Raw genomic sequence first — 12,733 nt, 5'->3', positions numbered from 1 at the left:
TGACTCCATGTGCTTCAGAATCACAGATGCCCCATTTCCTGAGCCGAAGGAGAATCTTCATTAGCTGTTAGTAATATAAAGCCCATGAGACACAACTGAGCAGTTCCAGTTCTACCTACTCGAGAAGCTACCGCCTTCCATCCAAGATTCTCAAACTGCTTTTCAAAGGCAGGTCAGTATTACCAGCCCCATTTACAGGTGGGGAAACCAATGCTAATTAACTGGCACAAGGGCCCAGAGTCAGACAGTGGCAGAGTTGGGGATAGAAGTCAGCTGTCCTGCTCTAACCACTAGTCTTGGGGCCACCTTTATAAGTTTTAATTGTGCAGCAGATTTCTACTACAAACTGTCATGCCTGGAGAGGCAGAGCTGGCTCAGATTGGGTGAAGTGGGGGGCAATTGGTAAATTTGCCATCTCCCCGAAGTATCAGGGGAGACACATGAGATGTTATTTGGCCCTGAGAAATGCATTTCCTCATAGCTTAAGAGCCTCAGTTTCCTGCGATCTCTGGAACAGAGCTGTAGGAAAACACAGAACGTTTCTACTTGATCAGCAAGTGTCTGTGGTAGGCAGCCATGCTGGAGTGCCGTGGGGCTATTTGCCCTGTAAGAGACGGGAAACTTCCATGGAAAAGTTTTGTTACCAAGTCAGCAAGTGCTTACCCATGAGTCTCCAATGTAATTTATTTATTGGCAGCTCATTATTAATCCCCTTACAAGCAGAACTCAATAACACCATGGCACAAAAGAGAAGTGGGGCAGGGCCAAGGCAACAGGGTCACACAGCCCGGCTGGGAACCAGGGTTGGGGAATGATCTCTGCACCATTGGCTTTTGGAGCCAGGTACGCCATGGGCGGGGGGTGTGGGGGGGAAGAAGAGGGATGTGGCTGATGCCAGCTCTGTGGTGATGGAGGCAGCCAGGATGGGATCACCAGCCCTGCCTGGGATGAGATGCGTTCCGATCTTTAATCACGGCTCTGAGTTCAGCTCAATGTGCCAGTTTCACTGTCATATGTAGGTCATCTGGCTTCACTGATCTTCGAGGCGAGGTCCAGGGTGCATGCTGGTCGCACCGGGCTTTCTTCTGCTGGGAGGGCGCCTCATGCCAGCCACCAGTGGGAAAGCGCAGGGGTTGTTAACTCTATAAAATGGCGTTGATATCACAGCGTGCATGGATGTGTCACCTGAGCATTTTGCACAGTCTGAATCCAGACTCTGGGCTTGCACCTCTATGGGACCTAGGCTTACTCTTATCTCAGGCCCAACTTGCAGGCTTCAGGCTTACACCTTTATTGGCCTCTGGCCTTGCCCCAAACACAGACCCCCTTCAGGCTCTGGGCTCATCCCAAACCCAGACCCCCAGGCTTGCTCCTCTCCAGGCCCTGAGCTGGTTTGCAAACCTCCACAATGCATGCAACGAACTTAGCCTGACTCTTGGCTTTCCAGACAAATGCCCAACTCAGCCGAGCCTTTCCTGCATCGGACTTTGCCAGGAAAACATGCCCTTCTCTTCTCATGACCCATCCTTCCCCTGCTGCAAGGCTAGATGGTATTGACCGCAGCCCCACGGCACCTGCTATAGCGCGTGCTTGCTTCAGCCTGACCTTTTGCATCTTGTGTGTATGTCAGGGGTTTTTAGATAGATAGATAGATAGATAGATAGATAGATAGATAGATAGATAGATAGATAGATAGATAGATAGATAGATGCCTGTTTATTTTAAGCTGTGATGTTAGTTTCTTTTAAAGAACGTACCGATGGCATTTGGGTCTCTCTACATTCCAGGTGATTCCTTTTTATTGCTATTATCACTACAATAAAGAAATTAGTAGCTGAGAACCAAGCTCAAGGCATTTCTGTGGCCACATCTTCCTTTGTTTAGATTCCACCTGGGTGACAACACTCTTGTCTCTGGACAGATGTTTAGCCCAGGGATCGGAAACCTTCGGCACGCGGCCCGTCAGGGAAAGCTGCGGGCGGGCCGGGCTGGTTTGTTTACCCGCAGTGTCCGCAGGTTCGGTCGATCGCAGCTCCCACTGGCCGCGGTTTGCCGCTCCAGGCCAATGGGGGCTGTGGGAAGAGGCGCGGGCCGGGCCACCTCTTCCCTCAGCCCCCATTGGCCTGGAGCAGCGAACCGCAGCCAGTGGGAGCTGCGATCCGCCGAACCTGCGGACGCTGCGGGTAAACAAACCGTCCCGGCCCACCAGCGGCTTTCCCTGACCGGCCGCGTGCCAAAGGTTGCCGATCCCTGGTTTAGCCTCTTTGCACACACGTGTGTCACCTGTGAATGAGTTACGGAGAATGTTTTAGGGTAGCAAAGGGAGAAATAGGAATACACTGTGATGTGCCCCAGGAGTGAAAATAACACGTGAATCCAACCAGTCAATGGGAGGGGCTGCCCACCCTCACAGCTTTACCCCGAGAGCTGGGCAGCCGGCTAGTGTGGGGAGGGAAGGGGCCAGAGGGCTTGGCTGACATGACTGGCATTTCAGAGACTGTTGAAGGCGGGAACAGCAGTGCATGCTGTGGAGGACACTGCACCGTACAGAGCAGCTTGCTTCAGCCCATTATAGACCTGGAGGTCAAGCGTGATCCAGACCTGGCCGTTCCCAAGGCCTGGGGGAATATGTCTAAACTGCATTGTAAACCTGCTTCCATGGACCTGGGCGTGTGGACTGAGTGTCTAAGTCCATGCTTGAGTGTCCACATTGCATGTAACCCTGGGTTTACAGTTGCTGGACCCGGGTCTCACAGCCATTCTAACCATCCATACTGCACCGCACAGACCTTCTGACTCGGATCAGTGGCTTGAGTTGTGTCCATACTGCAAAATTACAGGGCTTGGACTCAGACCTTCCCCTCCTTCCGGATGGGTCCTAGGAGCCAGGTCCTGGGTGCTTGCTGACCCAAGTCAGACAGATTAGTGTGCGGATGGTAGGAGGGTTTGGTCTCAAACCTCACTCTGGGCCCAACTCTGAAATGCCGTGTAGACATACCCAGAGTGATTTTTGCTTCAGTCACTAATATCTGCAAAGATCCTCAGTGGAGGATGATACCGAAACGGAAAGTATATTCACCCGTCAAGTCTTGCATTTCCCAAATGCAGTGTTTGCTTTGAACTGTCGCAATGGGCATCACCCAACAACACAGACACCAGCATCACTCCAGAGTCACTCGGCTGCAGTTGGTGGAGTCACTCCTGATTTACATCAGTGGGACTGAGAGCAGAATGCTGCAGAGGTGACCTCTTTTCCTGCTTCTCCTTCTTCTCTCTATTTTTTTCTTTCCTTCTCACTCTGTGCCGCCATCTCTTCTTCTCTTTCCCCTCCCCCTTTCTGGAACCGATCAGCAATGGGAATTTGCCTGAATGAGAAATGGTGGATCTGGCCCTTTCCTTTCCCCTCACACCCCCTCCCCATCTTCCCTCTTGCATTCCGCTCTTCTCCCTCCATCATTCCTCCTCCCCCAACATCTCTCTCTCCTGCCAATCCCCTACTCAGGGAGAGTGCCCTTGGCGAACAGCCAGACCCCATGCCTGGTAGGCCAGAGGGCTTTCAGGAAACAGTGGCCTGGCTCTGGCAGCAAACTCTCTGGTAGGATGCCCTGGCTCAGCCTTAGGTCTGGAAGCTGCGACAAATTAGAGATGGGTCCTTTCCAGCCTGCGTTGGAGGAGGGCAGCTCCCTATGTTTGCTATACACCCTGAGCTCAGCACTCAGGAGAAGCAGGATGGAGTGCCCCTGCTGGGCAGTGTCTGGAGTGAACCCCCCCTTCACTGGGCCAGCCCCGTTGGCGGGGTGGGAATGTGTGAGGCTGGCAAACGATGGGAAAATGCCTCCCCACCAGCCCAGGGATACACACTGGGAAAGGCTAAAGTAGGAAGTGACCCACAGAGTCCCTCAGGAATTGGACCAGACCTTCTGTGAGGGCTGGAAAAGTTCAGCTCCCCTCCCTATTCCATGGCCACTGCTCTCCTTGGATCTGGCAGGGCTCAAATCTCACCAGAGAGCCTGTTCCCCCCACAGACGGGCCTGAGACCCAACAACGGGATCGGTACTTCACTCCCTAGCCTGAGGACGGTGGGAGGGGCGCGTGACCGGATGTGGAGGGGTTCAGTCAAGCAGGGGGCTGGACCCAACACGCTGCTCTGGATCCACGCTTGGATTTCAGTCCCTCCTAAAAGATCTGAGGATGACTGGATTGGGAGGAGGCTTTAGGGCAATTGCAGTTTTGCCTATTATACAGGTTCGGTTACAGTTCTGCATCCAAACTGCTTAGCCAATCCATGCTCTTTTGGGGGCTCGCCCAAGACCAATTGGAAGCCATTACCTGGACCCCTGCTTTTGCAACTTACTCTTCTTCTTGTCCCAGCTTGGCCTCTCACTAAGGGCAGCCAGTGCAAGATTAAGAAGTCACACACTGTTGCTGGGAGGATCCTGGGAATGGAGCTTGCCTGAGGCAGCATCTGCCAGACCTCTATTTGCCATCACTGCTGAACTAGTGGTCCATAACTGGGTCTGCAGCAGCTCCCCAAACAGACAGAGAGTTTTGCACCTGTCTGCAATGCAGTACAGCTGCCAGCCAGACTTGCAAAGAATAAAAAATTCAAGGGGTCATGAATGCAGCTCGAAAAGTGTACAACTTGCAGAAGCAGCGAGGGCGGGTGTTGATTGGGGCTGGACCCTGCCTCCTACAGGCAAATTCTTTGCCATCCCAAAACACCTCTGCTCCAGGGACACACACTAAGGGAAATGTAGAACGTTTACACTGAATGGTGGAACAAAGACACCTTTGAACTGTCTGTGGAGATCATGGGATAGTGTGTATCTGTGTGGGGGGGGGTGGGGAGGGGAAGGACGCAACTCATAAACTGGACAGATGCAAAAATTGTCCCAGAAGCACCACAACTTTGGGAGAAGCGTGGGTTGTGTGAGTGGAGGGCACAGCTTAGCCAGTCCAAAGTGTGGCTGGGGATCCTAAGATGGGAGCCCACCCATTCCCTGCATCATTCATTTTAGCAGCTGATTTCGTCACTTCCTGAGAGCCTGGAAGTACCCCATTCCACACAGCATATGTCTCCACTGCGGTGTTAACCCGGCTCTTTCCTGGGTGTTGCTCCAGCCCCACTTCTGTCCACACACAAAACCCACTTATCTGAGTTTGGTGGTGCTTTCAACCCAGGCTAGCTGACCCAGCTGGGGCTATAGGCTAGACCTTGGGTGTTGGGCAAGGATCACTAGGAGACTCAGATCTCCACTAAAACAGAAGAGCGTTCCCTTGACAAAGCTGCCCTTTCCTCTCTGCACTGCTTGCACTCTTCCAGGCTTAATTAAAAATAAATCCTGTTCCAAGGCAAGCAACTGTAATTGGTGGATGGACGCCCCATTGTGGAGAGAGATTACGGCCGGCACAAAGTCACGTTTCAGTTCAGAGCCACGTGAAAGCCGCTTACCGAGGGCAGGGACCCGTTGCAACATTAATAAATGTAACCCAAGGAATGTCAGAGGCAAAGAGGGGGCAGGGCTGCCAGTGGGGGATGCTGGCGAAGCCCGCTGGAGAAAGGAACATCTGCAGAGCCCAATTGGCCTGCAAATCAGACAGGCAGATGTGTGCCATCTGGCTCCCGCGTGTGAGTTCTGCATTGACGGTGCCCAGAGCGTTCTCATCCGAGGATCTCAAAGCACTGCTCAGAGGTTGGACGCTACCGTTATCAAACCCGTTTGATGGATGGGGACACTGGCCCAGAGAGGCGAAGGTTCCGCCTTTCGAAAGCGGCTGCTGGTTTTGGGTGCCTCCATTTCTGGGAGCCCAACATGGCTCCGATCACCTGAGCAACGCAACTGAAGTCAGCTCCCAAGGCAGACGCACCTAATGTCCTGTTATGGATTCTGGGTAGCTCATCCCAAAAAGCATTCCCTTACGCAGCACTGTAAAGAGAGCTATCCCACTAGCTAGCCCATTCAAAACACGGTGGGTTTGGACAGAGGGGAGAGGAGGGCTGTAAGGAGCTGATTGTGTCTCAGCCCCAGCAGAGGTTGGACTTGCCGAGGTTCTGCTTCTGCTCCACCATATCCCCTCCATTCCCTGCCCTGGAATGCCCCTTATGTCCCCCTCACACCATGATTGGTGGGGTGGGGGTGACGGGAGCAGATGTGGCCTTGGCAGAGCAGAGAATCCATCCCCATGTGTTCATTAGAGCTGGTTTGGAGTCACAAAGGGCCCAGTGGTGAGTTAGCGTCTGAGTTTAACAAAAGGTTAAATAAGAACATAAGAACGGCCATACTTGGGTCAGACCAAAGGTCCAGCTAGCCCAGTATCCTGTCTTCTGACAGTGGCCAATGCCAGGTACCCCAGGGGGAATGAACAGAACAGATAGTCATCAAATGATCCATCCCCTGTCACCCATTCCCAGCTTCTGGCAAACAGAGTCTAGGGATAGCACCCCTCCCCATCCTGGCTAATAGCCATTGATGGACCTATCTGCCATGAACTTATCTAGCTCTTTTTTGAAAGCTGTTATAGTTTTGGCCTTCACAACATCCTCTGACAAGGAGTTCCACAGGTTGACTGTGTGCAGTGTGAAAAAATACTTCCTTTTATTTGTCTTAAACCTGCTGCCTATTCATTTCATTTGGTGGCCCCTAGTTCTTATGTTATGAGAAGGAGTAAATAACACTTCCTTATTTACTTTCTCCACACCAGTCATGATTTTATAGACCTCTATCATATCCCACCTTAGTTGTCTCTTTTCCAAGCTGAAAAGTCCCAGTCTTATTAATCTCTCCTCATACGGCAGCCGTTCCATACCCCTAATCATTTTTGTTGCCCTTTTCTGATCCTTTTCCAATTTCAATATATCTTTTTTGAGACAGGGCGACCACATCTGCCCACAGTATTCAAGATGTGGGCATACCATGCATTTATATAGAGGCAATATGATATTTTCTGTCTTATTATCTATCCCTTTCTCTCTCTCACAGGAAGTGGGGAACTTCTAGGTTCCATCTTCAGCCTAACTCCAGTTCGACCATTCAGCATCTCTGATGTAAATAATCTGCAGACTAGCAGAACCACAAGGGCACCAGGCTTGTGTGGAATGGAAAGAAAAGTGGGTGAAAAATGAGAGACGTCCTTGCATAAAACAGAGAGCGGAGAGGTGGCTCTGCCTATGTCGGCTACCAGACGCCTTGCTGTCCTAGAAACCCCCTGCCCTGGCACATAAAACATATTCTCCAAAGAGGCCTGATTCATCCTACAAAGAGTACATAATATTAGTCTATTTGCAGTAATTAGGCCAATTATCGAAGCACAATATTCGCAATGAAAGGCTGTGTGCCTAGCTCTGGATGAAATATCACCTGCCCCCATTTCAACAATGGCCACGAAAAGTCTAAACAAAACCCGTCTCCTGCCCTGCTCAATGAGAAATGGAATGCACAGGGTTCGCTCTGTGAAAATGGATTTTTGAGATTACTTTGCCTATGGGACTTGAGAGAAAACCAACACTCCCACTCAACCTGACCCAGATCAGCAAAATAAGGACAATAGCAAGAAGCATGTGGGATTTCAACAGCATCCTGGAAAATAACAGAGCCCCATTATCAAGTCCCTGCCGCGTAGATCTAGACAAACACGTCTCTGTAAAGTGCCGTTGCCTGAAAAAAACACGGTGTGAAAGCAGAGGGAATTCACACTGGGTAAGAAGTCATTTTATGGTATCATAAATCCAACTTCATTTCCAGGTTGCTTTCATTAGAAGGGTTTACTGGGTCCAGGCTGCTGTGAATACATCAGTTTGCATTACATTGTGGGTTACTGAGAAGCAATGTGGTCTAGTGGAATTAATGTGTTCCTGGGAGCCGGGAATGCCTGAGTTACAAATCTGGTTTTGCAACTGATTCGGGCCCCAATCTTGCACAGGGAGGCATGCCCCACACTTCTCTGGTTCCACCTCCCAGCTTCTGTGTCAAACCAGCATTGGTTTGAAAGCCCCACACTTGGGCACATGCAGCCTAGGAGAGCAATCTCCACTCCAGAGCACAGGCATTAGACTGAGCCTCATTGCATCCTGACTGGCCGAGCCCATTCAATCAGGCATGCCAGGCTCATTTACACAAATAGCAGTAGCCGGCAATACTCCGTCTGTACATGCCCCACCAGGACTGGAAACACTCTGCTAGGTGTCAAGGTGAAGCCAACACTGGCCCATTCGTTTGCTCCATCTGCTGTCTCCTCCCATTTGGGAGAACTTCCCCAAGGCTTGAAAACTACCCAGCAAGTTTGTGTCATCGTAACTGCAATGAGCCCACGCTGATCCCTGGGAGGAACATCAGGGTTGGCTCTGGAGAGAGGATGGAGATTCTAGCAGAGACAAGAATAAGCAAAGCTCATCTAAGTCACTGCAAATCCTGGCTTGACCCTGATATCGCTTCTGCTGGGACACGGTGGATGAGCCAGGCAGCAAAGCTCCACCCTCACTGTCCACAGGAAACCTTGTCTGCCGTGCTCCGTGTTGGGAGACACACCCGGGGCCATAGCCAGCCAGAGGCTTTTGTGCAAGGCCGTTTGGTTTGCAAAACAAAAGGGCCATAAATAACGAGAAGGAGGACAGTGTCCAGGCCAGTGTTGATTTTGCTCAGTTCCAGTTCTGACCAGCCTGCGGACTCCCTGCCCTGCCATTACCTTTCACCGAGAGAAGGGACTGCCTCCAGCATTCCTTCTCTCTCTGTAGCCACTAGTGAGAATAAAAGGTGACCACCAGGCGAGGTCTGTTCAGAGAGCTGTTCGACTCGATTCTAGGAGTATACCTAGGTAGGACCACCACACGCCTTTGCAGCAATGGATCTTATGGGAGGAAAGTCAGAGCAGGAGCAGACTTGTGCAAATGCCAGTGAAGTGTGGGCTGGCACCTGCCTGACTGACAGAGTGCAGAGAGGCCAAACCCAATGGGTGGATCATGAAAACATTCGAACAAACCCACAGGCACCAAGCCACTCCAAGATGGCACTGTGCAATGTCTCAGGACTTGCAGCTCCAAAAGCCCAGGCTCCCACCAACTCAGCTGAAAAGAAATATATGCTAGGTGTGTCGTTGCCTATGAAACACAGGTGCGCTGTTATGTGCCCATCCAGTAGTGGGCAGCACACGTGCACACACGCACATCGGTCAGCACATTACGATACACTCTCCATGTGCATAAAGTGCAATCAGAACAGTTCTCACAGGTACATGCTGGGGGCAATAATACAGAATCTGCCACATGTACTGTATGCATTCCTCACACAAGGAAGGAAGGCCCTTGTCTGCATGTTAGGGATTATACAGGGTTCTCCATTACAATCACCTAATGGCTTCTGTTTGACAGTGGCCCGTTTTACAAATGCTTGAATCAATTAGTTCTCAATTAAAGACTGATTTTGCCAAATACGAATAACGGGTCAAATCCATTCCTGGAGTAAGCCAATGGGAGTTACATCGGGGTGAATTTGCCCCCACAGTATCACTGCTATAGCAGGTTTCTTCTGAGACTCCCAAAGTTCACAAGTGTGAATTAATTACGCCTTGCAACGCTCCCGCCCGGATGGTAAATTTCATAAACCCCATTTTACCAATGAGTAAACTGAGGCACAGAGAGGGACAGTGACTTGCTCCAAGATACCAGGGCAGTGTGATCACAGATACTGTTGCCTAAGGGATCCTCCCAGAGGCTTAGCAGATCACAGAAGAGGGTCCACGGGTGGTATCCCCAAGACACCCTGTGCTGGTGCCCGGGGTTGACAATCAGAAATGACCGTAACAGTGACACTTCCGGTCGCACTTTTCCCCTTCCAAGTGCTTCCCAAACACTAACTGATCCTCATGACTGCCTCATGCCCAGGAGCTAGGCAGGTATTCCTGACCCTCTCCTCCAGGTGGAGAAACGGAGGTGGAAAAGATAAGTGACTTGACCAAGGCAACAGGAGACAGAGCCAGTAGTTCCTGGGTCCTGGATCAGTGCTCAGATGGCTATATCACAACCCCGTCTCTTATTACACACGTCTCCAGAGCCATGATCCCAAGCTGCTGGCAGCCTCTATCTGCCTCCGTTTGCATTGAGCCGCAGGTCACAAACATTCCAACACACACCGGGCACAGCCCAGTAAGTAACAATTTCATCACGGGGATGGATGGACGCCACATGGTCTGGCTGTGTTTGGGCAGCTACAGGCTGGCATCAGCAACCAGCCTGAGACCTCTAGACACTGCTGTGCCCTCGGTCGAATCCCCTCTGCAGTATTTAGTGACTGGCAGCATGGGTGGGCTGACCTTCACTGTCTGCCCGTATGGTCAGTACCCCTGCCTGCAAGATTATGTGACCAGCTTGGGAGGGCTCACAGGGTGCCCCCAGAGCCAGGCCAAGCTTTCCACTCCCGCCCCTGCCTCCCAGCTGTTGTCCCAGCTACGGTGCTGCTGCGAAAGGTCTGGGTCATCAGCACTTGCATTCACCCCTGAGCTGTGAGCGTCACCCCCTCCCAGGCAGCAGGATCACGCCTAACCAAGGCAATGAGCATGCTCAAGAGGCGCTAAACATGCATAGTGGGGAAGGCAACCAGCGTCGGGCACCTTAGCCCAGGGAGCGCTGCGGTGGAGACTGTTGCAGAGACTAAGAAGCCGGTCTGCTGAGTGGAAGGACAAGCGGCAGATGTAAATACCTGGCAGTGAGCATCGGACAATGGGCCAAGTCCACCGCTGGTGGAGCCCCACAGACCTCAGTGTAGTCTCACCAAGAAGGAATTTGGCATGTTGAGTGCTGATGGTTTGTTTTTGCAGCTTAAGGGACACCTACACCTGCCAGGAACTGGACAAGGTGGGGTCTCCACACCCTCCACCTGTATAGATTCTGCTGGCACTTTACATCCAGTACCAGTACCAGATTTGCAGGCCTGGGGCCACCTAAAATAGTAGATGTACTGGCTCCCAGTGCCCTCTATCTACCCTCACTTGTCCTCGCTGCAGTAGCTGCCTCTCATCCCTACCCCCCCTTGCCACTCCCAGCTACCCTAAGGAGATAAGGAATGCTCAGCAGCTCCCCACTCTCATGCCTGCTGAAGCATGTGCTCGTTACTTGCTCTGCCAAGTATTGGACAGAGTTGTTCTATGTCTGAATAGGGGATCTTGGAGCACCCCACCCCTTCGTTCTATGGACCAGCAATCCCTTCCCCACTCCCTCAAAGCATTCTCTGGGGAAGATGGATAGCTGGTCAGCTCCCACCAGAGCAGCAAAAAACTGGCGTGATCCTTTGCAAATGTCTCTGAACACAGCATTCATCCACCTTGCCAGAGGATGGGCATCTCAGCTGACACGCCTACCACCTCCATACTCACCGGCGTGCAGGAATTGTCTGTATGGTGGTCATATGCCAGATCCCCAGCATGGGCAGCCTGAAGGGATATGTGTTAAAGGATTAGAGTTTATAAATGCTCCCTTATGTTCATACTTTCAATATGTGAATTTGGAGACAGTCCTGAGAGTGGCCCATAGTCTTTTGGAAGAGTATAGCTGGCTTGCTCATGCCGTTCTAATTCCTGCTGGCCTTTAAATTTGTTGTGTTGTTTTTCTCATACTCTGGTTATTAAAGAACTCAGGGAATATCACAGAGTGTATGTAACTATATTGGAAGTTACCAGACAGCATGATTATACATAGTGTTGTAAGTTCTGTTTATCTGAATGAATAAGCAATTAGATCTTGGAGAATGTCATATGTCAGCTGTCGTGCAGGTTCAGCAGGTTCTTTGAAGAAGCTGAACATGTCTATCTCCCCTGCCTAAATTTCTCTAAATATCATTCCTAAGTGTACAGCTGCTGCCTACTGGTTATACATATGCAAGCAAACAAAACATCACAGCCTTAACTGCACCAACCTGCGGAACAAGAGCCCTACCCAAAAAATAGCCCCCAAGCTGCCTACATTGTCCAGATGCCAAACACTCTGGAGAAAAGGACTACACTGTACCGACATTTGCATAGGCATTCATCTGTCTGACCCTCTGGAAAAATGCCACCCTTTGAAGGGTTGAGCTGTCAGGTTTGTACAGGTTACAAGGCTCGTTTGTCATTGTGAAAGGGGAAGTGCCATGTGTGTACAGCTGTGCGATCCTTCGCAAGGGGACTCTGATGATGGATATTCACTTCCCTTTGCTGACATGACCTACATGCCCATTTTTCCTGACAGTCCCCTGGTTTGATGGCTGTATCTGCTCCCTCTTCTCCCCTGCCTCTCCCCGGGAAGCCCCCTGCAATTCCAGACTTTCCCCCTCCCTTCTCTCAGTGGGATGGAAAAAATCACAGACGTGCAAAACAAGCAAACATGAGCTAGGAAACATCAAACTCTCTACGTTGACTATCATCCTCAGTGACAAGGGAACGTGCCCTGCACCAGTCTGAGAGTGTGGACCCCTGGCTGGCTGGTGCCACTATGGACAGATTCCTGCACGGTACTAGCATAGAGCCCTGCAGCAGGACTGGGATCCCGCAGGACCCGGTGCTATAACAGCAGGCGTGGGATTAAAAAATAGTCCCATTCAGGGCTCTACTTTGTCACCTGAGTCCTGAGCCCTGTGCTCCCCCCTGTTCCAAGTGACTTTTGGGCTTATCTTTTAAAGGTTGGGTGGCATTTTTTACTTGGTTGTGGCCTGCGGGGCTTTTCGCTTTATCTTTGGGGCTGCTTTTTCTGTGGGCTTTTATTTTTCTT

This window comes from Lepidochelys kempii, chromosome 10 (genome assembly GCF_965140265.1).
Source record: "Lepidochelys kempii isolate rLepKem1 chromosome 10, rLepKem1.hap2, whole genome shotgun sequence".
In the NCBI taxonomy this organism is placed as follows: Eukaryota; Metazoa; Chordata; order Testudines; family Cheloniidae; genus Lepidochelys; species Lepidochelys kempii.
Note: the sequence above shows the minus strand (reverse complement) of the source record.